General features: G+C 38.8%; 1 protein-coding gene across 15 annotated transcripts in view; it reads left to right on the forward strand.

Moving 5' to 3' along the window:
* BICC1 (BicC family RNA binding protein 1) overlaps positions 1 to 12,111 on the forward strand; it is a 270,924-nt gene that overhangs the window by 54,336 nt on the left and 204,477 nt on the right. The gene's annotated exons all lie outside the window — the stretch shown is intronic.

The following is a 12,111-nucleotide window of genomic DNA, read 5'->3' on the forward strand; positions in this document are numbered from 1 at the left end:
TAGCCTGATTTTTGGTTATGTGGTATTTCATTATTGTAGATGCCTTGCTTATTTTGGTTACTTAGGAGATGAGAGAGAAGATTTGGTGCTTACTATTAATAGTTTTTTCATCAGTATTTATGGGAGGAAGCCAAAGTTGGTAATTCATATTTGACTATGGATTCTATACCATCTGAGGTTTTTACCCCAAACAAAATGATGGTACAACACCCTGAATTTTGGAAGCTGCAAACTTTTCCCTGTTGGGACGTAGGGCTGTCTCAATGGTTGTGAATGATGTCTTGAGCTGAATTGTTGTCTTCTGTGGCACTGGGTCATTTAAAAATATTTTAATGAGGGTATATCTCAGTGTTGGCATGTTAGAGAATTCATTGAATATTCTTTCCCTTAACTCTTAACTACTTTTCTTGGAAGAAAAAGTAGTTAGATTCCTCAGAAAAGGCTGATAATTAGGTTCTGTATTTCATTCAGTGGAAGATAAAATTTGACCTTTGTTGTTACTGAAGATACTGGCTTTGTAAGGCAGAATCTTAGAGCTTTTGAGCCATCCTAGGAGTTCTTAGCAGTTAAATGATAGTCCTAGTGAAGAAGGAATGAGCATTTTTGAGGCTTAGATGGTCTGAAAGACATTTTGCTAATGTTCTGAAACTAATTCGTTGGTTTATAATGTTTGTGATAGTTATCCATAGCCTAATAATATAGGTAGGGTGTAGATTTCATCCCAAACAGCCTTATTACTGGGTTGTCTGTAACTACTAAGACAGATTGCACATGGAATCTTGCCTTATGTGCAATCCTTATTAATGAGCAAGGCCCAGTATGTTTATTTCATAAGCTCAGTGAGGTCTGAGCTTCCTCCTTTTAGTGCTCCTACAGTCCTTGTAGGAAACATTGACTCAGGACAGAAGGGAAGTTGCATGATTATCTTCTGGTCTTCCCTCAGAGTGGAAATACTGTGCCTAGGCTGCCAATTAAAAGGGCTTGGGTCATTGGACTTTCTCAGTTCATATGCCCTGTTTACTCAGGAGCAGGAGTACCCTACAGTATTTCTAGTCGACATTTTTTAAATATTACTATTTGACCCATGTTCATTTTGCTAATTAACAAAACTTCTGGTACTTATGAAAGTTAAAGAAAAATTCAGACTCATCACTAACTGCTGCAGTGTGGCCTGAGTAGAGGCTTTCAGCTGCTAATACTCCTGGGGTATGTTCTCAGCTGGAGTAACCAACCATTCTGGGGTGTGGGTCAGAATCAACCAACAGGCATTTGTCACATGAACTGTGCTGAAGTATTTTAGATATAATTACAGACAACATAATAGAAAGATGTTTTGTGATTATTCTTGTATGTAAGAACCAGATTGGGAGATGCATTTGGACACAAAAATGTTGAAATATAAAGAGCATTTTTGTGGTTGATGGGAAAAATTGGAAACACATTTGATGTTCAGACTGGCCTGGAAACCTGGGACACATGGTTGCCAGAGAAGAACAGGCCCTTTCAGTGTTTTTTCCTGGGCAGTGGCAACTTGGAAGTGAGATAAAAATGGAGAAGACAGTCTAACAAACTTCTTTAAGTAAATATAAATGCATTCTAAAGTAATACATATTAACAAATACAAACTTAGTTATATTTCCTAGTAGCATATGAAAGTGTGCACTGCTCTTTTTGCTTCAGCAACAATTCCAAACATTTTGGCTTCCTGACCCTTTGCCATTTTAAAAGTTATTAAGGACATCCAAAGATATTTCATTTATGTAGGGTATAGCTATTGATATTGACTTATTAGAAATTAAAATAGAAAAATTTTAATATAGTCACATATTTAAATATAACACTAAACCCATTGCTAGTTAATGAAAATTATTTTTTAATAAAAATTCTATATTTTCCAAAACAAATTCAATGAGACAAACAACTCTATTTTTCTATTTTTATACATCTCTTCAGAATCTGGTGGTCTAGAAGACAGTGGAACCTTGTGCCTTTCTGCTGCAGGCAGTCTTTTGCACTGTCACCCTGCATGTGGTGTCTGGGAAACTCCAGTGTACACTCATGATGAAATGAGACTGAAAATGGCAAAGGGTGTAGCATCATGAAAACCAGTCTGATCCTGCAAATCCTCCTGAGAGGTATCTGAGAACACCAGGGGTCCTGGATGGCACTCTGAAAACCACTGCTCCCTAGTTTGAGAAAGTGCGCTACCACCCATTATTTGCTTTGGTCCTTTAGCTAGTCCTGAGGAGTAAGTGTTATCTCCATTCTGCCATTGAGAAGAACTTGAGATTCCAGCAGGCTTACCCTTGAGTACTATGCAAGTTCTTCATGATTAGGGGAAGCCAGTTTTCTTTTGATGGTTCTGCTTATGTGATTGGTTTTTTTCAGTGTATGTCTTTGCTGTAGCTTGTACCACCTGAAGCTGAGAATTCAGGGAGGGGATATGTCATTACTGATGCACCTTCATGATATGAAATTAGTTTTTTGCAAAGAATTACAGCTTTGGAGGTGATATTTCAAACCTATGAAATAGGTTATTTGAGGGCAGTTATTTTTATTTTCTCACCTTATGCGGATTGTATTTTACACCTTAGAAGAGAGTAGATTTGGTGGAATATTGCTAGTCCTGAGTTACTTATATTCTCTACAAACTTTTGTTCTCTCTGAAGGTCAAAACAAGACTTTTTCCCAAGTCTTTCAGGAACAGATCTATTGTATAGGATCTGTGTTTTGAAATTTTGCCATTGACAGATGCTCACTGTTCAGCGTACTTTCCCTTTAATATTCAGTGAAAATAGATTAGAAAAATAAAAATTACTAGAAAAGTAACAAAGACAAGCCGCAATTTTTAAAATTTTATTCCATATACTTATGGCTACTCTTTTAAGTTACTATAAAAGTTTCTAGATGCTTCCCCTCAATTTTTCTATTATCTGAATTATTCTGTATTATCTCCTTGCTGTCTGGGGACACACAGTTCACACTGGCAGCAGACCACACTTTGAGTAGCACCAATGTTATTATAGCCAGTGTGCCTTCTCATGTAATTCAGACCTGGAAGTTTTAGCCATTTTACTTCCTGCCTCCCATCTTCAACTTCAGTTTAAACTAGGGAATACTTCTTTATTCTTCTCTGATTTCTTAAATAATATTTAAATAGTGTTGTACATTGGAAACTATGTTACAAAAGTAAGGTATGTATATTCAAAGTATAATATTAGAAAAGGTCATTACTATTAGAAAAATACATTCAGACGTAAGTTCAAATAACATTGTCCTGAACGTTATTTTCTTAACACGATGATGAGCTCTGGTTTATTTGTTCGAGAGGGATAAAATAACATGTTAGAGAGAAAGAGAAGGTTATCCCAGATGGCTTGAGGATAAGGAAAGAATGAGTAGTTGCTTAGTCTTTCTTTATGGGGTCTTTACAAGTCATTTCACTGAAGACTTACGCGTGGGGGGGAGGATCAGAGCTACAGCTGACTGGAAGGGGTAGCAGCTGAGAAGGAGAGGGAAAACAAAGAAGCAGATCTGCCAGGATAGAGGACGTTCTAGTAGACCGTGAGCCACTTTACAACAGAAGAGGTTGGCTTCCATCCTGTCCAAAGGTCAGCAGGACTTGTGGTTATCACCATCAGTTTCTCTGGGCACTTACCATTTATTGGGTGCCTACCATGTGCCAGACAGAGGCTAGTTCCTTTTCCTATAACCTCACTCTCACAACAGACCCAGGAAGAAGGACAGGAGCACAGTGAGGCTCAGTTGGAGGTAAAATATTTGTTCAGGGGCATACTGCTAGTCCATAGTGAGGCTGGAGCGGAACATCAGTGAAATGCCAAAGCCTCTTGCTTTTTCCAGATCTGCTGCAGATTTGAAAGACTGGCAAGACTAAAAGGGGGCCATATGGGGGCTGTAGCATGTCCCCTACTTACTTGCTGCAGTATAGTTTCCTACCATTTCTTACCGTACTTCTCCAGATAAAGAAGATGGAAGATAGTGAAGTATCTGTTTCCAGAAACATTTTTAAGGAAATCAGAGAGAGGCCAAAAGGGACTTAAATTTCTCCAGAGAGGAAGTTGAGAAACTCAAGTATAGCAAACCCCTAATGCCAGATGTTATTTATCCAAAGGTTTTTGGCTACATTGCAATACTTTCTGGATCTCTGCTAGTTCTCTGCAATCTTTCTGAGGCTGCTTTGAGTTTTAAAAATATACGTACCTGAATTTGAAACCATAGTTATTTAATTTAAAATATGCTCTTAAAACCCTAAACTCTTTGCAATAACAATGTTGGAAGCACAGAAGGAATCACTCCAAATGATTATTTGAAGTATTATTTTATTCCAAGTGGAAAAAATATTTCTGAACTGGCAACTATTTCAGCTAGAGTAAGCTGTGTTTTTGCTTTAAAAAAAAATCACATTTAGCACTCTCTTACTCCATACACATGGAATGTTTCCTACTTAAATTTTTAATTATTATTCCTTAATGGAAGACGAAAAGGAGATTTCACTGTGGCTGTCTTTGACTTTTCTACCTAAATGGTAGCAAAAACTTTTATATTTGGTCCTAGGGCAAAAAAATACTTATTACCCTTTAGAGGGTGTGAAGACATGGATGGGAATAAGGGCAATTAAAATTTTCTCATATGATGAGGCCCATTGATTTGTGGTCTCAAATCCCTAATTATCCTTCTTTTCCTGAAGAATAAGGAAAATGTTCCAGCTGTGATATTTTTGCTTTTGATCATCTTTTTCTCTTTATTATTTTCTTTTTGAGTATGAGTATTTTCAAGTTACTATTTTTTTGTTCCTAGACTTACGTCAGTCTCTTCTGATTGCTTATTTATTTATCTCTTAGTATGTTGTGCAGCCTGCTTCTCTGTTCCCCAGTAAAGTCATACAGCCCCTGGTCTAGGCCTACATTGTATTTCAGTCACCTCCTTAATTGATAGAAAACTTAGGGGAATGCATTGTTCCAGTTAATCTATTTTTCTTAATAAAGAGTGATGCAGAAAATTTTTTTTTTTTTTTGACTCTGGTTGTTGAATATGTTCCTAAAATAATAGCCCACATTCCTTCCTTAGTAAGCACAGTGGAAATGATTGTCTCCTGATGGCTGAAAACCTTGTAGTGTTTGAGAGCAACTTTTCCAGATACTACTTTTCCCTAAATGTGTGGTAAATGGAGATTCAAAAGCATTGGAGGTAAATAGCTTCTGGCATAATTTCCAGAGAGGCAAGGAATCTGGTTGCTGTATCGTTCCCCCCCCGCCCCCCCAATCAGAAAACAGCTCAAGAATCCATGTCTGAGCCATGCTGTCCTCCCACCTGGGTGCACAGGAGTTAACCTCCCTTGACTTGCACACATGCAAAATTCTCTCTGCTTTCTCTTTGCTGCTCATTCGTGAAAGCTAGCTTTCTCTCTTTACTTGTGAATAAGGAGAAGCTTATCTTGGCAATGCCCTTTAAGACGTTGAATGGTCAGGAAGTGGCGATTTTGAAATCCTCATGATACCAGATTTCTTATGAGTTGATTCCTCATGACAGTTTGGACTGATGAAGAGCCCAGAGCTCCCCCCACATGGTACCACTGATGGTCAACCACATGGAAGTCCTGCCATGCTCCTCTTGGGGCCTAAGATCTTTTTTTATTTTTATTTTTTTTATTTTTATTTTTTTTTTCTAAGATCTTTTTTTAAAATTTTTTTTAGTTTTTTAATTTATTTATGATAGTCACAGAGAGAGAGAGAGAGAGAGAGGCAGAGACATAGGCAGAGGGAGAAGCAGGCTCCATGCACCGGGAGCCCGACGTGGGATTCGATCCCGGGTCTCCAGGATCGCGCCTTGGGCCAAAGGCAGGCGCCAAACCGCTGTGCCACCCAAGGATCCCCCTAAGATCTTAATTCCTGGTGAGTTCACACTTTCACCCTGCTGCCCTGGCTCAGTCTGGCCTCTGGCCTTATCAGGACTTTACTTACAGCTTGTTTGAAACCAAAGCTCAGTGGGTGTCTGCACGGGAATGGTCCATCCCATCCTGGGGAAAAGGCACTTTGTCTTTTTTCTCAGGTTATGCTGCTTGCTCTTCAGTTCCTGCTAGTGCTGAGGTGGTCTTGCAGCCAAAGTAAATGAATTTTCCTTACTAAAGAAGTAGTTTGTGCATTGGTGGCAAGCTCCTGAACACTAAGGTCATAACCTTACTAAACATGTAAATGGTCATATTGTAGAGTCTGGCCTCGTGTGGAATGGTGTTTTCTAATTGTACAGTTTATCCCTGGACAGGGAAGTTCAAGGCTCTTGCTGGCTGTCATCTTATCACTACCCGGTTATTATCTCCCTTCTTTCAGGAAAGAGGCTGGGGAGTGCTCATTTTAATCCTTCTAATTTTTGAGGTAATGGGATTTTTTTTCTTCTCATCTTCTGAGCCAGTTGTGAAGTGTAAAGAACTGCCCCTTCTTCCTTCTCGAGTTGGCTTTTGGCTGACTCTGCCCAGTTGGTTGAGTTGTGTTTTCAGAGGGAATCAGGCTAATTTAGCTCACAGAAGATATGCTTAGAAAGGCAAATCTACAGGGCAAAGAAAGCCCTGGATGTTTTCCAAAGTATAAAAGAACAGCTTTTTGGATTAGCCGTTATTTTGAATAATAGGATGTATACACTATTAGTCACTGTGAGCACTCCATGGAACCAGTTTAGTTGCATGGCTGTGTGAGAAGTGACTTTATTTTTCCCTTTGTCTTACGCTTTGCAGTTTTGGTCTCTTCTTGCCACCAGCTTCCCCTTCCCAATATCAAGCAACATTTCCATGAAATTTGAAAACCTCGGTTACCAATGGAGTACAAACAAGAGAAATGAAACTCAGTGTATATAACAGAGCTAGTAGTAGAAAGTATCAGAGGAATTTTGTGTTAGATAAGTCAGTTTACAATGTCTTACTGATGGGACTGAAGGACAGAAAAGTTTATGCGACAACTGTAAGATTTTAGGAAAAGTTTTAATCAGGAAGAGAGAGGTGATTTTCAAATTTTGAAGGTACTTACATGCAAATGGTTGCTAGAAATATCTAAGACTTGTTTTCCTCTAAATGGCAGCTTTATTTCCTGGGGTTTTGAAAGCAGTAAAAATCTTTCTACTGTCTATATACTCAATTAAGGAACTAATAAGAATCTCTGTTTAGTCTTGTTATAAGAATGGTATGAAGTCTCAGATAATGTAGCCTAATTGTGGAGGTTTATGTGTTGGAGCATCTTTTTAAGTGTTAAGTGAACTATTTTTAATAGTGCTTTTCTAAATACTACTAAAGAGCCCCCCAAAATTAAGTGGTAATGATAACATTTATATTTAAAATATTTATTAGTTTATTATGATATTAAGTTAATCATGATCAACATCTTTATAACCATACATATACGTGCTTAGTACTGTTATTAAGTGTTTTATTTTTCTTAATCCACAGATGTAGATGGATACGGTCTTTGAAAGAATATAATAAAAATACTCCCAAGTTTTTCAAAGAGGGCATTTCAACTTTTCATGTGCCTATTTTGTGGTTCTTAAAAAAGAAAAAAAGTAAAAACAAACAAACACAAGCAGATATTTGGTTCCATTTTGGGAGGGAGAAGCAAATGGATATGAGGTGGAAATATTCAGGTTTTGACATCAAATGATGGATTTTGGCTGTTGACCATACTGTATTTAGAAGCAAAAAAGGAGGGGAAAGTGCTGAGGGCTCCTCCCACACCATTTGGGAGAAATGAAAAAAGTGTATCTATTTGCTTTGAATGTGTAGTATATACATATGCCAGATTTCAAAAGACAAAAAATATATACATTAAAAATTATAACTGTTTTACTTACATTCCTTTAATCATTAAATTACTCTCCTGCCCCTTTTGAGGTAACTGCTTTTACCTGGTTTATGTGATATTTCTCCCAGAAGTCATCTGTGCATATATAAACAAATGTTTGTATAACCTGTTTTATTTGCAGACAAAAAATATAGTGTTCTTTACACATTTGACCTAGCTTTTTATTTTTCACCTAATATCTTGAAGTGTACTTATTGTTTTCAGGGTCTGGATGGGTAGACTAGTATTATTTGGGTAATGCTCTATTAGTGGACATTTCTGTTTTCAATCTATTTAGGCTATATGCATATTGATTTCAAATATTACAAAATTGCTGTCCATAAACTCTTCATTTTATGTTACAGAAAGGACAGAGATTGCCTAGTTTTCTACATTCTCACTAGGACCACAGAGTCTGACTTTGTGACCTCTGTTAACCTGATAAATGCAAAATGGTATTTCACTGCAAAAACATAAAAATATTTTTGACTGCCAAGGTAATAGATTTGATTGCCAACCTCTGGGGCCCCTTTCTTTCCAGTTTATATTCCCTGTCTTAGATGATGTTCTATATTCCTACTCAATTGCCATCCACTTAGATATCTCAAAGGCCACTTGTATTTGTTTCCTGTGGTAATAAATCACCACAAAGAGGCTTAAAACAACACAAATTTATTATCTTACAATTTTGGAGGTCAGAAGTCCCAAGGGATCTCAGTGAGCTAAAATCAGGGTGTGGGCAGGGCTGTGTTCCTTCTAAGAGCTTAGGGGAGAATCCATTTACTTGCTTTTCTAGCTTCTAGAGTGCACCTGCTATTTTTTGACTTGTGGACTCTTCTTCCATCTTTAAAGCCATCAGTTAAGCCTCTTGAAATATTTCTCTGACTCTTCCATCTTTAAGGACACTTGTGATGATATTGGAGCCACTCAAGAATCTAGAATAATCACTTTATTTTAAGGTTAGCTGTTAGGAATCTTAATTTCATTTGCCAGGCTTATTTTCCCTCACCATGTAACCTAACATACTGAAGGGTCTCAGGGATTAGGATATGGGGGCCATAGGAACTTCCTAATTGGTCTCCTAGGATATATATATATATTTTTTTTTAGCTTTACTGCAGTATTATTCAGACATAAAAATTGTATTTATTTAGGTGGTACAATATGATTTTTTTAAAAAGGTGCACAACATATGTTCTTTTAACCTCCTTCAGTTGTTTTCCATACATTAGCTACAATGATCTTTTAAAAATGCACATACACTAGTGTCACTTCTTTTCCTAAAAGCTTATGGATAAAAAAAAAAAAATCCCTGGTGGGGCCTCAGGGTTCTACCCCTTATAGCTTATCTTTGCCTTTCTTCTATTTGCCATGCTGTTTCAGGGGCTTTGTATGGGCTCTCCCTTCTGCCAAGGAGTCCTCTCATTTCCCCACCCTTTGCTGTCTGTACTTATATTCATTCTTCATGTTTTGATCAATACACTTCTTCAGAGAGACCTTCCTTTTGCTAGTTGGCCTGCAAAAGGACCCCAGTTGATAATGGTTTTATGGAGCAGCTGAGCACCTCTGCTCTGAATGTGAAGGCGAAACTTTCCTATTCATAACCATACATATGTGCTCACACACACGAGCTTTTTCAGTAATTGTTCTTTATTGGGCTATGTTGAAGTGCCCTTTTCTGTGACTTGGGATATACCATATTCTTTTTTTTTTCTCATTTTTAATGGGTCTCAAAATTCTGTGACAGATTTTTTGGTCAAGTTGTTTCCATTAAAAAGAACTGATTTTAAAAACTAATAACTTAAAACTGCCACACACACACAAAAAAAACCCCCAAATGGTCCACAAAACATTCTTTCCTTCTGAAGGTTCTATGATGCATTGTTATCATTAACCAGTCTTTTACTGTTAAATGGCCAATTGACACAAACAGTTCTGAGACCGTTCTTCCACCACTGATTAAGACTGGGGTGGCAGGTGTTGGGGGATAATACTCATTTAGCCTTCTGAACTTTCTGGGCAGACTTGATGACTTTTCCAGCTCCAGCTGCCTTCTTGTCCACTGCTTTGAGGACACCCATGGCAACCGTCTGTCTCATGTTACAAACAGCAAAATGGCCCAGAGGAGGATAGTCAGAGAAGCTCTCAACACACATAGGTTTGCTTGCCAGGAACCATATCAACAATGGCAGCATCCCCAGATTTCAAGAACTTGGGACCATCTTCCAGCTTTTTTCCGGAACGACGATCTATCTTCTCCTTCAGCTCAGCAAACTTGCAAGCAATGTGAGCTGTGTGACAATCCAGCACAGGTGCATATTCAGCACTGATTTGGCCTGGATGGTTCAGGATAATCACCTGAGCCGTGAAGCCAGCTGCTTCCATTGATGGGTCATTTTTGCTGTCACCAGCCACGTTCCCACGACGAACATCTTTGACAGATACGTTCTTGACATTGAAGCCCACATTGTCCCCAGGAAGAGCCTCACTCAAAGCTTCATGGTGCATTTCAACAGACTTTACTTCAGTTGTAACATTGACTGGAGCAAAGGTGACCACCATGCCAGGCTTAAGAACACCAGTCTCCACTCGACCCACTGGGACAGTACCAATACCACCAATTTTGTAGACGTCTTGGAGAGGCAGATGCAAGGGCTTATCAGTTGGACGAGTTGGTGGCAGAATGTGATCCAGAGCTTCAAGCAGTGTGGTTCCACTGGCATTCCTATCTTTATGGGTGATTTTCCATCCATTGAACCAAGGCATGTTAACACCTGGCTCCAGCATGTTGTCACCATTCCAACCGGAAATTGGCACAAATGCTACTGTGTTTGGGGTTGTAGCCAATTTTCTTAATGTAGGTGCTGACTTCCTTAACGATTTCCTTGTATCTCTTCTGGCAGCAGGGTGGTTCAGTGGAATCCATTTTGTTAACACCAACAATTAGTTGTTTTACACCCAGTGTGTAAGCCAGAAGGGCATGCTCCCGGGTCTGCCCATTCTTGGAGATACCTGCTTCAAATTCACCAACACTAGTGGCAACAATCAGGACAGCACGGTCAGCCTGAGATGTGCCTTTAATCATGTTTTTGATAAAGTCTTTGTGTTCTGGGGCATCAATGATGGTCACATAATACTTGCTGGTCTCGAATTTCCACAGGGAGATATCAACGGTGATACCACGTTCACGTTCAGCTTTCAGTTTATCCAAGACCCAGGCATACTTGAAGGAGCCTTTTTCCCATCTCAGCAGCCTCCTTCTCAAATTTTTCGATAGTTCTTTTGTCGATCCCACCACATTTGTAGATCAGATGGCCAGTAGTGGTGGACTTGCCTGAGTCTATGTGTCCAATGATGACGATGTTGAGGTGAGTCTTTTCCTTTCCCATTTTTGTTTAGGTTTAGCAGTGGTTTTCATGACATCTGTGTTCTGGCGGCAAACCCGTTGCAAAAAAGCAGGATATACCATATTCCTTAATGATAAGTCAACCGAATTTTATAACTTTTTCCATTTCAGTATTTAAGAGTCAGTCCTATTCATTTTACCTTTTCTGTCTTCAAAGCAGGAAGAGGAAGAGATAACATCTTCCCCCATGAGTTCTATTCTTCTCAAAAGATGTCCATCCTCTGTGTCAGTCCCATTTTTTATTGACTAGAGTTTGGGTTGGATAATAGGTGGTGGACTTAGGGCCAGGCTGATATTTCTTAATAACTCCAGGAGGAGATGGCTCCCCCATACCTGTGCTCCTTGGCTTACTCTATGAACATGGATTGTGGTGTGCTTAGCTCTGGGCTGTAGTCAAAATTCTAGGATATGAGGATCATTGCTGGGATGCTATTCTATGATTTCTCTTTGTGATTGCTAATTAATTTCTTTTTCCATTGTTGGGCAGTAAGTTCATGAATATAAGGACCATACCTACTTATTTTTCCCTCTTCATTTCTTTTTTTCTTTTAAAGATTTTATTTTATTTATTCATGAGAGACACAGAGAGAGAGGCAGAGACATAGGCAGAGGGAGAAGCAGGCTCCTTGCGGGACTTGATCCCAGATCTCAGGATTACACCCTGAACTGAAGGCAGACGATCAGTCGCTGAGCCACCCAGCCGTCCCTCTTTATTTCTCAGTGTAGGATGACCAGCTGTTCCCAGTTTATTTAGGAGTGGGGAGATTCTGAGGACATGGAACGTTAAGTGCTAAAACTGGGAAACTCCTGAGCAAATTGGATTGTTAGCTAGGCTGCTTCAGTCTTAGTATGGTGACTAAC

This window comes from Vulpes vulpes, chromosome 4 (genome assembly GCF_048418805.1).
Source record: "Vulpes vulpes isolate BD-2025 chromosome 4, VulVul3, whole genome shotgun sequence".
In the NCBI taxonomy this organism is placed as follows: domain Eukaryota; kingdom Metazoa; phylum Chordata; class Mammalia; order Carnivora; family Canidae; genus Vulpes; species Vulpes vulpes.